We start from the raw sequence: 12,929 nt of genomic DNA, 5'->3' as shown, positions 1-12,929 counted from the left end.
ACCTGTAAAAGGATCAGGTATTAGACAAATAATGGTTTTTCAAGGTATAGTTCTTTGAGGTTTTAAAGAATGGTTGCAGTATAAAAGTTTCTGTGTTTTCAAACAATTTTTGTTTCAGTGTTTGGTGTTCGGTAGTTACACTTCTGGGGAGTTGTATCATATTGGTGTGATTTGATATCTGAGGATCAACAAAGTACGGTTTGCAAAGAATAAGGCTTACGGCTCAAGATCAAGAAAGAATCAGGGTTTAAGGGTAAATAGTTTGAAGCATATGCATTATAAAACAGGAGTCATGTTTAATGATAGCAGTATGTTATAAAACAGTTCAAAAACATTGGTAATATATCTTGAAGAAAAGTTCAGAAATACTTGCCTTACAAGGCTTTATAACTATTACTGATCAACTCTGAGCCGACTCTTTCGCTCAGGCTTTAACGTCCAACCACTAGATTCCATTGGATTCGACTTCGACACTCAGGTCATTCTGTTGAAACTCTACTGAGTTCGTCGAATGATCACTAGGTTATCTTTAGTCCATCGTCCACTTTCAGGTTCCCGACTATAACCTACAGGGTCCAAATATCCTACGTTAGACGTCTGGGTATGCTTGACATATCCTCGATACTAATTCTCACCCAACAATATTCAAACCCGACTCGTAATTATTCATATTAGAATAACACAGACAACAATTAGGGTTCACATTCTCGAAATCGATCCAGTGTTCCTTTTTATAAAATACGTATATTCGTCATTTACAAAATTAGGGTTACTGAGTTTTGGCAAAACGTTTCACTATAACATACAATCAGGTTTTTATATAAAACATACGTATATGTATTTACTTATACTTTCTCGGCGTCCCGATAACCCTCAGATACGCTTTCCGTATTTTCGTAGTTTGATTTTCCCGGAAATCGGGCAGCTTCTCTTTTATTTATCGGACTACCCGTCGAACACAATATCGACGTCAAATCAATTCACAACAACTACAACGACAACCCAAATCACAATCCAAATGCACGAATCCCAATCACCGATATTATTTAACTATTACTCTTATTCGCATTTTACATTTTTATTCATATTAGGACTCAGAATAAATTCATCACCGTCCACCGTCGGCCCGCCGAGGCTCATCGCCTCCGGCGATAAAATTTACGGGTACCCGATTAATTTCGGGTTTCCAACATAAATTTCATCGATAAATATTAATTTCCTGCACACATCTCAATTAATTTCATCAAATAATCAAGAAAATCTCTGCAGAATTTACTGATAAGTTAATATCAGAACCAATTAAAACGAAATAGAAGCAGCCAGCACACACATGCTATACTTACGGTCACCTCGCCGGAAAATCCGGCGGCAACTGGCGGAATCAAGCACAACACACCACAAATTACATACATACATACAACTATGTGCACACATGTGTATATATATAGGTAGTATTAAACTGCACATGACTGGAAAACAGTCGGCGGTTGTCCTCACCGGAGGAGACTCGCGACAATAAAGCAGATCAAGCAAAACAAGAACAAGGCGGCCGAAACAAGGCAGTAATCGGAAAAGGAAAAGCAACGGTGGCCTTACTAGAGTCCGAGAGAAATAGATACGGGGGTGGGGGTTTTTGACGATAAGGGAACCGCACAGGGGCGTATACCCGTGTGTGATGCTTGTGTGTTTTTGTTTGTTTTTTTTATATGATGTACAATCAATGCAGTACATGTAATAGTACAACCGGTAGTACGACTCCTGTAATTCCGATACAGTTATTGAAAATTCCGAGACTCGGTTAATCCCGAAATTCAAAACTAACGGACAAAGGTGAACGCGAACATATCTTTAAAAATTATGGAAATTATTTTTAAATGTCGTAAATATCCCAAAGTTTAATAAAGCATAAATTTCGTAATTTTAAAATAATTTCTAAAACGCAATTTGTACCCGTATTTCTCATTTAACGAACCGAGGTGTACTTAAAACAGATTCATAAAATCATGAAAATATTCTTAAAATATTACAAATATCCCGAAGTTAATAAAACATGAATTTTGAAATTTTAAAATGATTTTTAAAATACACTTTATATCCGCTTTTATCAATGAAGCGAAACAGCGAGCGCGTGAATTTAATCCCGAAAATTTCCAAAATAATTTTAAAATTCTCGGAATAATCGAAACTTATATAAATATGAGTTTCATAATTTTTGAAGAATTTTAGAATTAAATATGGATTTTACCATTAAACATACTCAGAAAATCATTTAAAGATAAATAATTAATGAAATATTGATTTCTCAATTTTATAAAATCCTAAAAATAATTATTGTAATTATAAAATCATAAAAACAATTTTAGAAATATTCCCAATATTTATGCAAATAAATTTACACTAAATCCACTTTTTGAAAGTGAAAATAATTCAATATGATCCCATAATTAATCGAGCGGACAACCCGGTACACTATAAATCACATATGGATAATAATCAAACAACACATAGCGGTCAAAACCAACACACATATTTTATTTATTTAATAATTTCCATAATTGCATAATTCAAAAAGATTACACGAGTCGTTATAGACGGACCGTGGAAACTGTCCGCGGTTGGGAAGTACGGACCGCGAAAATTATCCGCGGTTGGTACTATTCCCTTATCCCCAACATTTCAATACTCCCTCACTTTACCACACCAAAACACCCAAATCTCCAAAAAAACTCTACTCTCCAAATTTACATTTTAGGTGATTTTGGGGCATTTTTATCAAGAAATTCAAGTACTTTTTTCAATTCAAGGTATATTTCTTCTCTTCAATTTCAATTTTTCATGACGGATAATTTATTTGCTCGTATGTTTCGTCATTAACGTAAAAATGAAAAAAAAGAGGGTATTGATCATATTTTACATCTTGATGATTTACATACTAGTGAAGAACCTAAAACCCCTGTTAGGTAATGAATTACACACAGAGGGGGGTGAATTTGTTTTTGTGTTTTAATACTTTTCTTGAACTATTTTGGTTGTAAACAAAGTTAATCAAATCTTTGTAGTGAAATGTGTTTATGCAGAAATTAAACATGCGATAATAAAGAACACAGATCTTTCAAAACTCACTTAATTTTATATTATAATTAAGAATGTTTTGCTACAAAATTTCTAGGCACTTTGTTGATAAAAAACTTAGCTTCTTTCTTGAGAGAATACAAGAGTTCCTGATCTAAAAATTGTTGCTACTAACAAAGAACCAGTGTTAACTTTATAATTTAGTTAACTTCTGGTTTACACAGTATATAATAAGACATGCTATTAACTTTAGTAAACTGTCACTTGTCATTTCCATTTTAGGAAAAGCATATATTCCATTTCTGGCTTAGCATATCTTTACATCCTGTGTTAACTTCAATCTTCCTCTGTCAGTTAATCTTCACTCTTGATCTTGCACACTCTTCAAGCTGCTTTTTATAGACTTATCAATCTAGCTAGTTGGATTATTTGTTAATTGTTAATCTTGGATATTGAACTGGTCTGCAAATTGTACTTTGAGATTTTACCTCAAGATCTCCAGTTTGGTCTATAGAGAACTGGACATCTCGATAAGTATATTGGCTTATCGAGATCTCTAATACTCCATAGTAAATTTGACTTGTAGAGGTCTATGAGTTCTCTATAAGAGAATTTGGCTTGTCGATATCTCTAGTCTTCATATCTTCACTTTGACTTATCAATTTCTCTGAGTTCTCTAGTGGCTTATTGACTTGTCGATAACTCTGAGTTCTCTAGTCAAATTTGACTTGTCGATAACTCAGAGTTCTCTAGTGAGTTTGGACTTATCGATATCTCTGAGTTCTCTAGTGAAATTTGACTTATCGATAACTCAGAGTTCTCTAATGAATGTTGACTTGTCGATAACTCTGAGTTCTCTAGTGAAGAAATGACTTGTCGATATCTCCAACCTTCATGTCTTCAACTTGGCTTGTCGATATCTCTGAGTTCTCTAGTAGCTTTCCTGAGTTCTCTATAAGTCATTCTGGAGTTCTCGAATGACTTCTCTATAACACTAAATTTGTGACTCGTGGAGATCTTAACTTAGAACATTTTTCCCAAAATATTTTTATTCAACTCCAAACTTCTTCATAATTCTTCTGAGGCATGATCTTCTTGATCTTCTTCCAGATAGAATTCTTAGGCTTGATACTGTTTAAAAGAAAAAGACTTCAGTCTGTTCTTTGACATTTTTACAGACTTTAATGTTATAATACAAAATGCAAACTAAGATTATAATACAACTTACTTAGGGTTGTCAATTTGACTTAGTCTTGTTAAAGTACAGGCATGTCTTGCACAACAATCTCCCCCAATTTGTGAGAAGATTGCTTAACACATATTCATGCCTGTCAACAAGACTAACCCCAAGTTTTGATGGAAGCTAAGATTAAAACATACAAATTGACAAAATTACAACTTTTATACATTTAAAGATTTACAGAGTCTAAGTGGTTACAAGCATCTGGTAAAAACTGTTTTTGCTTTTGCTTCTTCTCTAAGGATATCCCTTAACTGAACAAGAATTTCAAGTTCTTTTACAATAGGTGTCCCACTTAGAGCTTCTACTAGTTTGATCATGTCTTCCTGTGGATGACCACTGCCTAGTAAATCAATTCTAAATCTTGAGAATTGGACAACTTTGATGTTAAGAAACTTTCCATCTTTAGAGATTCTGCTCATTCCTTTTGCTTTCAGTTCTTCTGATCTTTTGATATACATTTTAATCTCATCATCATACTTCCTTTTTCTTTCCTCATATTCAGCTTCATTTCTTCTTCTTCTTTCTTCCCTTTCAATCAACCACTCAGCTAGAACAGATCTCCATGCTCTTGTAGCAGTATCCTTTTCCTTCAATGAACTTATCACTCTTTTGATTTCTGTTGGAGAAAGAGTGTCCATCAAATTGCTGCCAAGAAAAATGAAGGACCCATCTTGAAAGTAGATTCTTACTTCCTTTAGAGTAACAACCCAGACTCTAACTATTTCATCAACCAATTGTTGGAAATAATCTTCATCTGAACTACACCAGTTTAAGGGTAAAAAATCATTATGCTTAAAATAATTCCAGATGGCCTTTTCAGTAACTTTAACTTTTTATGTGGGCTTAGCTTTCTTAGGTTTTCTCCCACCAGATTTGAAATGAATTTTTTGTGATGGTTTGACAGAAGGTAAGGTTGAGATTTTCTTAAGAGATGTTTGGCTTGGGGTGATTGGAATTTTTAGAAAAGAGTAAGCAGTTTGTCTATATAGAAATTTGGGCTTAGAGGCTTGAGGTGGTTTGATGTTTGAGATAGTTAATTTTGAAGGTTGAGCTAGTTGTGTTTGGATTTTTAGGGTTTGGTATGGTTTTGAGCCATCATGATTCTTTTTACTTCTCCTGTCACTTCTTCTCTTCTTCTCCTCATCCTTTTTGTCTTCACCCTTCTTCTTTTTATCCTTACTGCCAGTTGCTTTAGAAGCTTGACTTGGATTTGAGCCATAAGGATTTTGCTTGTCATCCTTCTGCTCATCATCATCCTCATCTTTCCTTAGATTGTACTGAGTGTTTGGCAACATGGTGCAAGATTTAAAAGATATATGTCCAAGATTTTATCATTTCAACATCCTTATGCTTCTTGTTCTTTTTATGCTTCAAGTCAGACTGCAATATCATGATCAGCCTCATGTTTGATCTCACACAATGTTTGGGAACAATGAGATGCCTTGCTTGACTGGTTGTTGAACATACATAAACTACCGCTTTGTGTGGATGTAGATAGGCTTTTGGGAAAGCTGCTATCTATTCCTTTCTGAGTTCTTGGAGAAGTTGAGTGTCTTCTTGAAGACTGGATTCACTCTATCAATCATTACATCCAGTTCAGATGCTCTTAAAGTTTGAAGATATGGAAGAGTCACATGGAGACACCTGTCCACACCACCATCATTGATGTTCATGATAATTCTTTTCTCTAGGAAATTATCAACTTTCACTACCACTGATTTTAAAAATTGATGTACTTGCCCAAAGCTTTCTTGCAAGTGAAATAGTTGTGTTGTAGAGATACCTTTAGTGTTGCAAGAAGGTTATTGAATTCCTGATCTTGATTGGGTCCTTTTGCAGCCTTTAGTAGTCTTTCTTTCCCAACATCAACTTGAGCACCTGAGCTTTTTCCCACCTGACCAGGCTCTTTAGATTGTGTCTTAGCATCCCTAGATTTTGCAATTCTAGCCTCAAGCTCCCCCTTAGTCTTGGGAACAGGCATGAGCAGGGGAGTTGGAATTTCTGGCCTAATTTGTTCAGGTAAAGCAGGCAGTGAAATGTTGAGCTTCCCCATGATGGCCCCCAAAGCAACAGAATTCTGCATTTGAAGGTGCTTATGAGAGTCCACCAGGGCTTGGATGTCAGTTTGTTGACTCTTGACTAGAGAAGTCAAGGCTTGGACTTGTGCAGTGAGAGTGGCATCAAAAGTCTGCAATTCTGAGACTTGGTTTTGGAGAGACTGGATTTGCAGATTTGTAGAAGTGGACCCAGGCTGATAAGAGCTAGTTGATGTTGAGGAGCCAAATGTTGCTTCTACAACCTATTTGATGCCATCCATGAGCAAAGCTGAAGGCTCATATCTGCTTTGATGAAGTTGCTCCAGCTTGACTTTTATGTCATTTGAATGAGTGATTTGCTGTTGGAGCACTGTATGAAGAGAGATGAAGGATTATTTGAGATTTTTGACTTCCTTTTCAATGATAGCAAGATCCATCCTTGACATTTGATCAACAAAATGCTTGAACTTGGAAGTGATCTGTACTTAAGATGGGATGATCTCATCCATTTTGTCTTTCACTAACTTCCTTATTTTGTCCTCATGACCAGTCATCTTGACTTCAAGAGCTTTACCAAAAAGGTGAAAAGCTTTGAGTTGAGCTTTGTATACTTTTGTGACTGCATCATATACATCTTGTGGAGTCAAGGCCTTGGTATTACTTCCCAGAATAGTGATGTATTCTTCCCTAAACCTGGCCAAGACTTGATCCATTTCTAATACAAAGTCCCGAGATAGCCATGCATCCACATTACCATCTTGTTCTGCATCATTAACAATTTTCTCTTTTTGTTTCCCAACTTCTTCATTGTATGTAAGCATGATAGCTTAATAATCTTGATTGCTCATGTTTGAAGTGAGGAGGTGCTGTGAGATGTTAGCTAACCAAGAAAGTTGCTCAACTAGAAGATCATCTACTGATGTAGCTTGAGAGTCTGATTTCTGTAGCTATTGTGAAAGGAGATGTGGTGGTTGAGGTTGTGAGGTTGAAGGTTTTTGTGAGGGATCAGAACCACCTGTGACTAAAGTCACAGTTTTACTCACAGATTATTCTGTGTTATGACCAGTTGTTGTTCCATACTAGTTGTGGGAACCTCCAATTGAATTGGAGGGAATTTGACTGGGTTACTGTCATGTGCACCAGTCTCAAACCCTTGTGTGTCTTGCACCACACTGTCACCTGAATGTGCTATACTTGCCTCCCATATGATAGGATCATTGGAAATTATACTCCTAGCATCAACTGCTAATGCAATTTCTGCTAGGGTTTTGAGGGGAGTTATTCCTACATGAGGAACCTCCAATTGAATTAGAGAGGATTTAGATACCTCCCCCTCAGAAGTACTACCCTCAAACCTAACAGCCTGTGAAGGCTGATTTGCACATGAAGGTGCATTTGAGACATCTATGGGGTCTTCAGTAAAAACTGATGAATCTCCCATATTTTTGATGGTGTCATCAAGGTCTACCTCAGCTAATAGCCTCTCACCATCTGAATATAGTATCTGGGTGGTGAACAAGGTTTCTTGAACCAAGTCACTTGATTTAGCTTACACTTGAGAATTAAATTCAAGTGCTGTAGGTAGAGAAGAAATTTGATAGATTAGAGATTGTTGCTCAGGTGTGAGTGTTGGCAGCTCCCCCTGAATGGATGAGGGGGCTTCAAAAGATGTGTCATCACTGTGTGTGCCATCCTTATTTCTTCTACCATACACTTGAATTGCTTCAGGTGCAGGCTGTGCAGACTCTGTACAAGGTGCATTGGGGTGAATGCTCTATTCAATAGACAACCATGTTGATAGGATGTATCTAGAGTCTGTTTAGTCCCCATTTTTACAACTGCATCCTGTTGGGAGGATATAGAGGTGGCTTGAGTGGTCAGCTCAGATTTCTTACTCTTCTTTGATCTCTTAACCAAGGGTGAATCAGCTTTAGTTTGATCCTCACCACTCTCAGTTATAACTGTTAAGGTTACCTCCTTTCTCTTCCTTTTACTCACCTCATCCTTTTGAGAAGATGATGTGGTTGGTTTCCTAGCTACTAATGGTTTTGAAGAAATGGTTTCAGCTTGGGAAGATCCCTGTGGGTGTTCCTGTGTTTGTACTTCCACAAGTTCAGGAATTATAGTTGTGATAGATTGTGCATTGGATCTCATGTCAGGTTTTGGGTAAGGGTAAGTCCTAAACCTCTCCAATATGAATGGAGTGATTTTCAGACTTACGTTTACCTTGTTCTTAGTAGTAAGTGAACCAAATATTATTTTGGACACTTGCTTATAATTGCCTATTTTAGTGCTATCTATACCATTCAACAAATGTATGTCTGCTACTTTATGATTTAAAGTGGACATAATGAATCTAGGAAATAAAATTTCCTTACCTCTAGCAGACAAGGGCATGGTCAGCCTGGTTGCAAGTTCTTCCAGGATGAATAGACCAAGATTCAAGTGTCTGTTGTGGGCTATTGAGTACACCAGCTTCTGTACCACACTTGAAATATTGTCATACCCTGTCTTTCTACATGTGAATTCCCTCACCACAGAATCAAACACAAAGGACCATTCCTTCCTTAAGTTGGTCTTGTTCAGGCTTGACAAGTTGATTCTTCCACCATAGTTGATGAAGTCCATAAACTCAGTTAGTTCATCAGAAGAGGGCACTTTCACCAAGTTTGCAGTTGGAAGACCCAAGGCTATGTTCACATCTTGCTCATTAAACTCAATTTGTTGGCCTCCAACTGAGCAAGTTACCACCAGAGATACAGAGTTGTCATTCATAACAGTCCTTACCACAGCTGTTGTCCAAACCCCTTGAAACTATCAGGGGCTTGGTTAGCATCAGTAAAGGCTAGGTAGTTTATTCTTTTCTCTGGGATAGTAGCTCTAACAATATTGAGTGCCATTGTTGAATGGTAAGTGCGAATGGATAAGAAAAATTAGTGAGAAAGGAGTAAAAATGAGAGAGAAATCGGTTTTGGATTGAAAAGCTAGATCACTTGAGATCTCGAAAGTTGTAACTATTTATATGTATCGAGGTGTCTGGGTATTTATAGTAAAAGCAAACGACTTGTCGAGAACTCAAAAATAGACGTTTGGAATTAGTCTATCAAGAAATCATTTTAAGAAATGATATTACATATCGAGAAGTCATTTTAAATTACTCTTATAGAGAACTAAAAATTGACTTATCGAGATGTCAAATAAATACCTAGTTTATCCAAAAATGGACTGAATTAATTCCAAATTTTATTTGAATAAATTCAAAATAAAATTAGAATAAATTTGCCAAAAGTATTTTACCAAAATTATTTATTAAATTAAATTATTTCAGTTCTGAGTTATTGATAAGCCTAAAAATTATACTTGTAGAGAACTCCGTGAATTAACACTACTAGAGAACTCTACAAGGACTTATCGATATGTCATAATAAAGGTTATCAAGAAGTCACTCGAGAAGTCAGTGAATTGACTTATCGAGAACTCACTCGAGAAGTCTTAAAATGACTTGTCGATAAGTCAATTAGACTTATCGAGAACTCAGTTCTCTATATACTTTTGATGAACTTAATTCTGCCTTGAGTTAATTTTACATATTAAGGATGTAAATTAACAACTGAGCAGTTTACTTAGAATTTGAAAAATTCCAAGCTAAAATTTTGTTTTTGAAAAATAAATATGCAGAGAGTTCTGAAATATTTATAATTCATATTTCAGTTGATTTCCAAATAAATCAAATTAATTTTGATTTACTAGAAATTAATCTGCTGCAAAACATTACCTGAGTTCTTGCCTTAAGATTAAGAATTAAGCATTCCAATTTGACCTACAAGTCTAGTGAAAGTTGCTTCATCCAAAGGTTTAGTAAAAATATTAGCAAATTATTTTTCTGTTGGAACAAAAATGAGCTCAATGGTACCATTTGTAGCATGCTCTCTAATAAAATGGTACCTTACATCTATGTGCTTTGTTCTAGAATGATTAACTGGATTAGCCACGATGGATATAGCACTAGTATTGTCACACATGATAGGAATTTTGTGTAACACTAGGCCATAATCCATTAGCTGATTTCTAATCCAAAGCACTTGAACACAACAACTTCTTGCAGCTATATATTCAGCCTCTGCTGTAGAAGTTGATACAGATTGTTGTTTCTTGCTATACCAGGATACAAGTCTTTGACTAAGAAATTGACAGCTTCCACTAGTACTCTTTCTGTCAACCCTGCATCCAGTAAAATTTGTATCTGTGTAGCCAACAGCTTCAAAACCAGTTCCCTTATGATACCATAATCCCAAGTTTGGATACCCCTTCAAATATCTGAAAATCCTCTTTACAGCCATCAAATGTGATTCTTTTGGATTGGCTTGAAATCTTGCACATAGACATGTTGCAAACATAATGTCTGATCTACTTGCATTTTAGTAAAGCAGTGATCCAATCATTCCTCTATAGCTTGAAATATCTACACTTTTGCCCTTTCTATCTTCATCCAACTTTGTTGCAGTAGACATAGGTGTAGATGCAGGTGAACTTTTAATAAATCTTTAACATACTTAGCTTGGTTAATGAAGATTCCATCACTTCTTTGACTAACTTGAAGTCCAAGAAAGTAACTTAATTCCCCCATCATGCTCATTTCATATCTTTTCATTTATAGAACCAAAGATGACATCATCCACATAGATCTGAACTAGGATCATATCTTCACCATATTTCTTGTAGAAGAGAGTCATGTCTATAGTACCTCTAGTAAAACCATGTTTAAGAAGGAATTCTGACAATGTATCATACCAAGCTCTAGGTGCCTGCTTTAGTCCATACAGAGCCTTGAGTAGCTTGTACACAAAATCTGGAAATTTTGGATCTTCAAAACCAGGTCGTTGTTGCACATAAACCTCTTCTTCTAGCTCACCATTTAGGAAGGCACTTTTGACATCCATCTGATACACTTTAAAATTTGAATGTGCAGCAAATGCTAGAAAAGTCCTTATTGCTTCAAGTCTTGCAACTGGAGCAAAAGTTTCATCATAATCAATTCCTTCTTCTTATGAGTAGCCTTTTGCAACCAACTTTGCCTTGTTTCCGGTAACTATACCATTTTCATCCATCTTGTTCCTAAACACCCATTTTTTTCCAATAATGCTTCTATTCTTTGGTGCATGAACTAACTCCCAAACTTTGTTTCTTTCAAACTGATTCATCTCTTCCTGCATGCCAGATATCCAATCAGGATCCATTAGAGCTTATTCAGTTTTCTTAGGTTCTAATTAAGACAGAAAGATACATGTAGGCACTCATTGGCAGTTACACTTCTAGTTCTCACACCAGCAGTAAGATCAACAATAATTGCTTCTCTAGTGTGACTTCTATCCCACTTTCTTGTGTGAGTTTGTTGACTTGTGCCTTCATCATTTTCTTCATTATTGGTATGACTGGTAGATCCTTCTTCTCTTTCTCCCCCTAAGTTTGTGCAATCAAATTCAGGTGTTTGAGATGAGCTTCCATTTCAATGATTTTCATGTTCAGTAGTCTCTTCATTTATCATCTGTTGTGCATTAACTTCCTCTTCTCCATCAGAATCACTATCAATGTTGAGGTTTTCAAATGCAAGGGCTTTGGCTTCATTTTCATCAAGACATTCCAAGCTTGGACACTTATCATCATCAAAAGTCACATATGTGCTTTCCATAATCTTCTTTTGAACTATCACATAGACCTTGTAGGTAGTTCTCTCCAATGAATATCCCAGAAAAATTGCTTCAAAAACTTTTGAGTCAAATTTTCTCACATATTCAGAGTTGTCTTTCAAAATGTAACACTTGCTTCCAAATACATGAAGATGCTTTACAGTAGGCTTTCTCTTAGACATGATTGAGTAAGGTGATTTTCCATGAGCCTTGTTAATGAGATATATGTTTTGAGTGTAGCATGCAGTGTTAACAGCCTCTTCCCAGAAACTTGTTGGCAACTTGGCATCTTACAGCATTGTTCTAGCAGCTTCAACTAATTATCTGTTCTTCCTTTCAACTACTCCATTTTGTGGAGGTGTTCTATCGGCTGAGAATTCTAGAACAATGCCTTTGTTTTTGCAGAATTCACTCAATGTTGCATTCTTGAATTCTGTTCCATTATCACTTCTCAATCTTTTTACACAATTATGATCTTCAGCCCTTTTTCTATCTTCTTTATGTGCTCAGTTATGATGTGTGGAGTTTCATCTTTAGAGTGCATGAACTCTACCCAAGTGTATCTTGAGAAATCATCCACCATCATAAGTGCATATTTGTTTCTTGAAATAGATAAGACATTTACTGGCCCAAACAAGTCCATGTGAATAAGTTGCAATGGTGCACTTATAGAATTCACAGTTTTTGACTTGTGACTTGATCTTTTCATTTTTCCTTTCTAACAAGCTTCACAAACTTCAACTTGAGCAAACTCCAATTTAGGCATGTCTTTTACTAACTCCTTTTTGACCAAAGTGTTAATTGCCTTGAAGTTCAAGTGAGACAACTTATTATGCCATAGCTTGCTTTGTTCTTCAGATGCCTTGGTATAGAAGCAACAAATTCCATCCT

The sequence above is a fragment of the Apium graveolens genome, chromosome 8, assembly GCF_009905375.1.
Source record: "Apium graveolens cultivar Ventura chromosome 8, ASM990537v1, whole genome shotgun sequence".
NCBI lineage: Eukaryota > Viridiplantae > Streptophyta > Magnoliopsida > Apiales > Apiaceae > Apium > Apium graveolens.
This window is presented reverse-complemented; position numbering follows the sequence as displayed.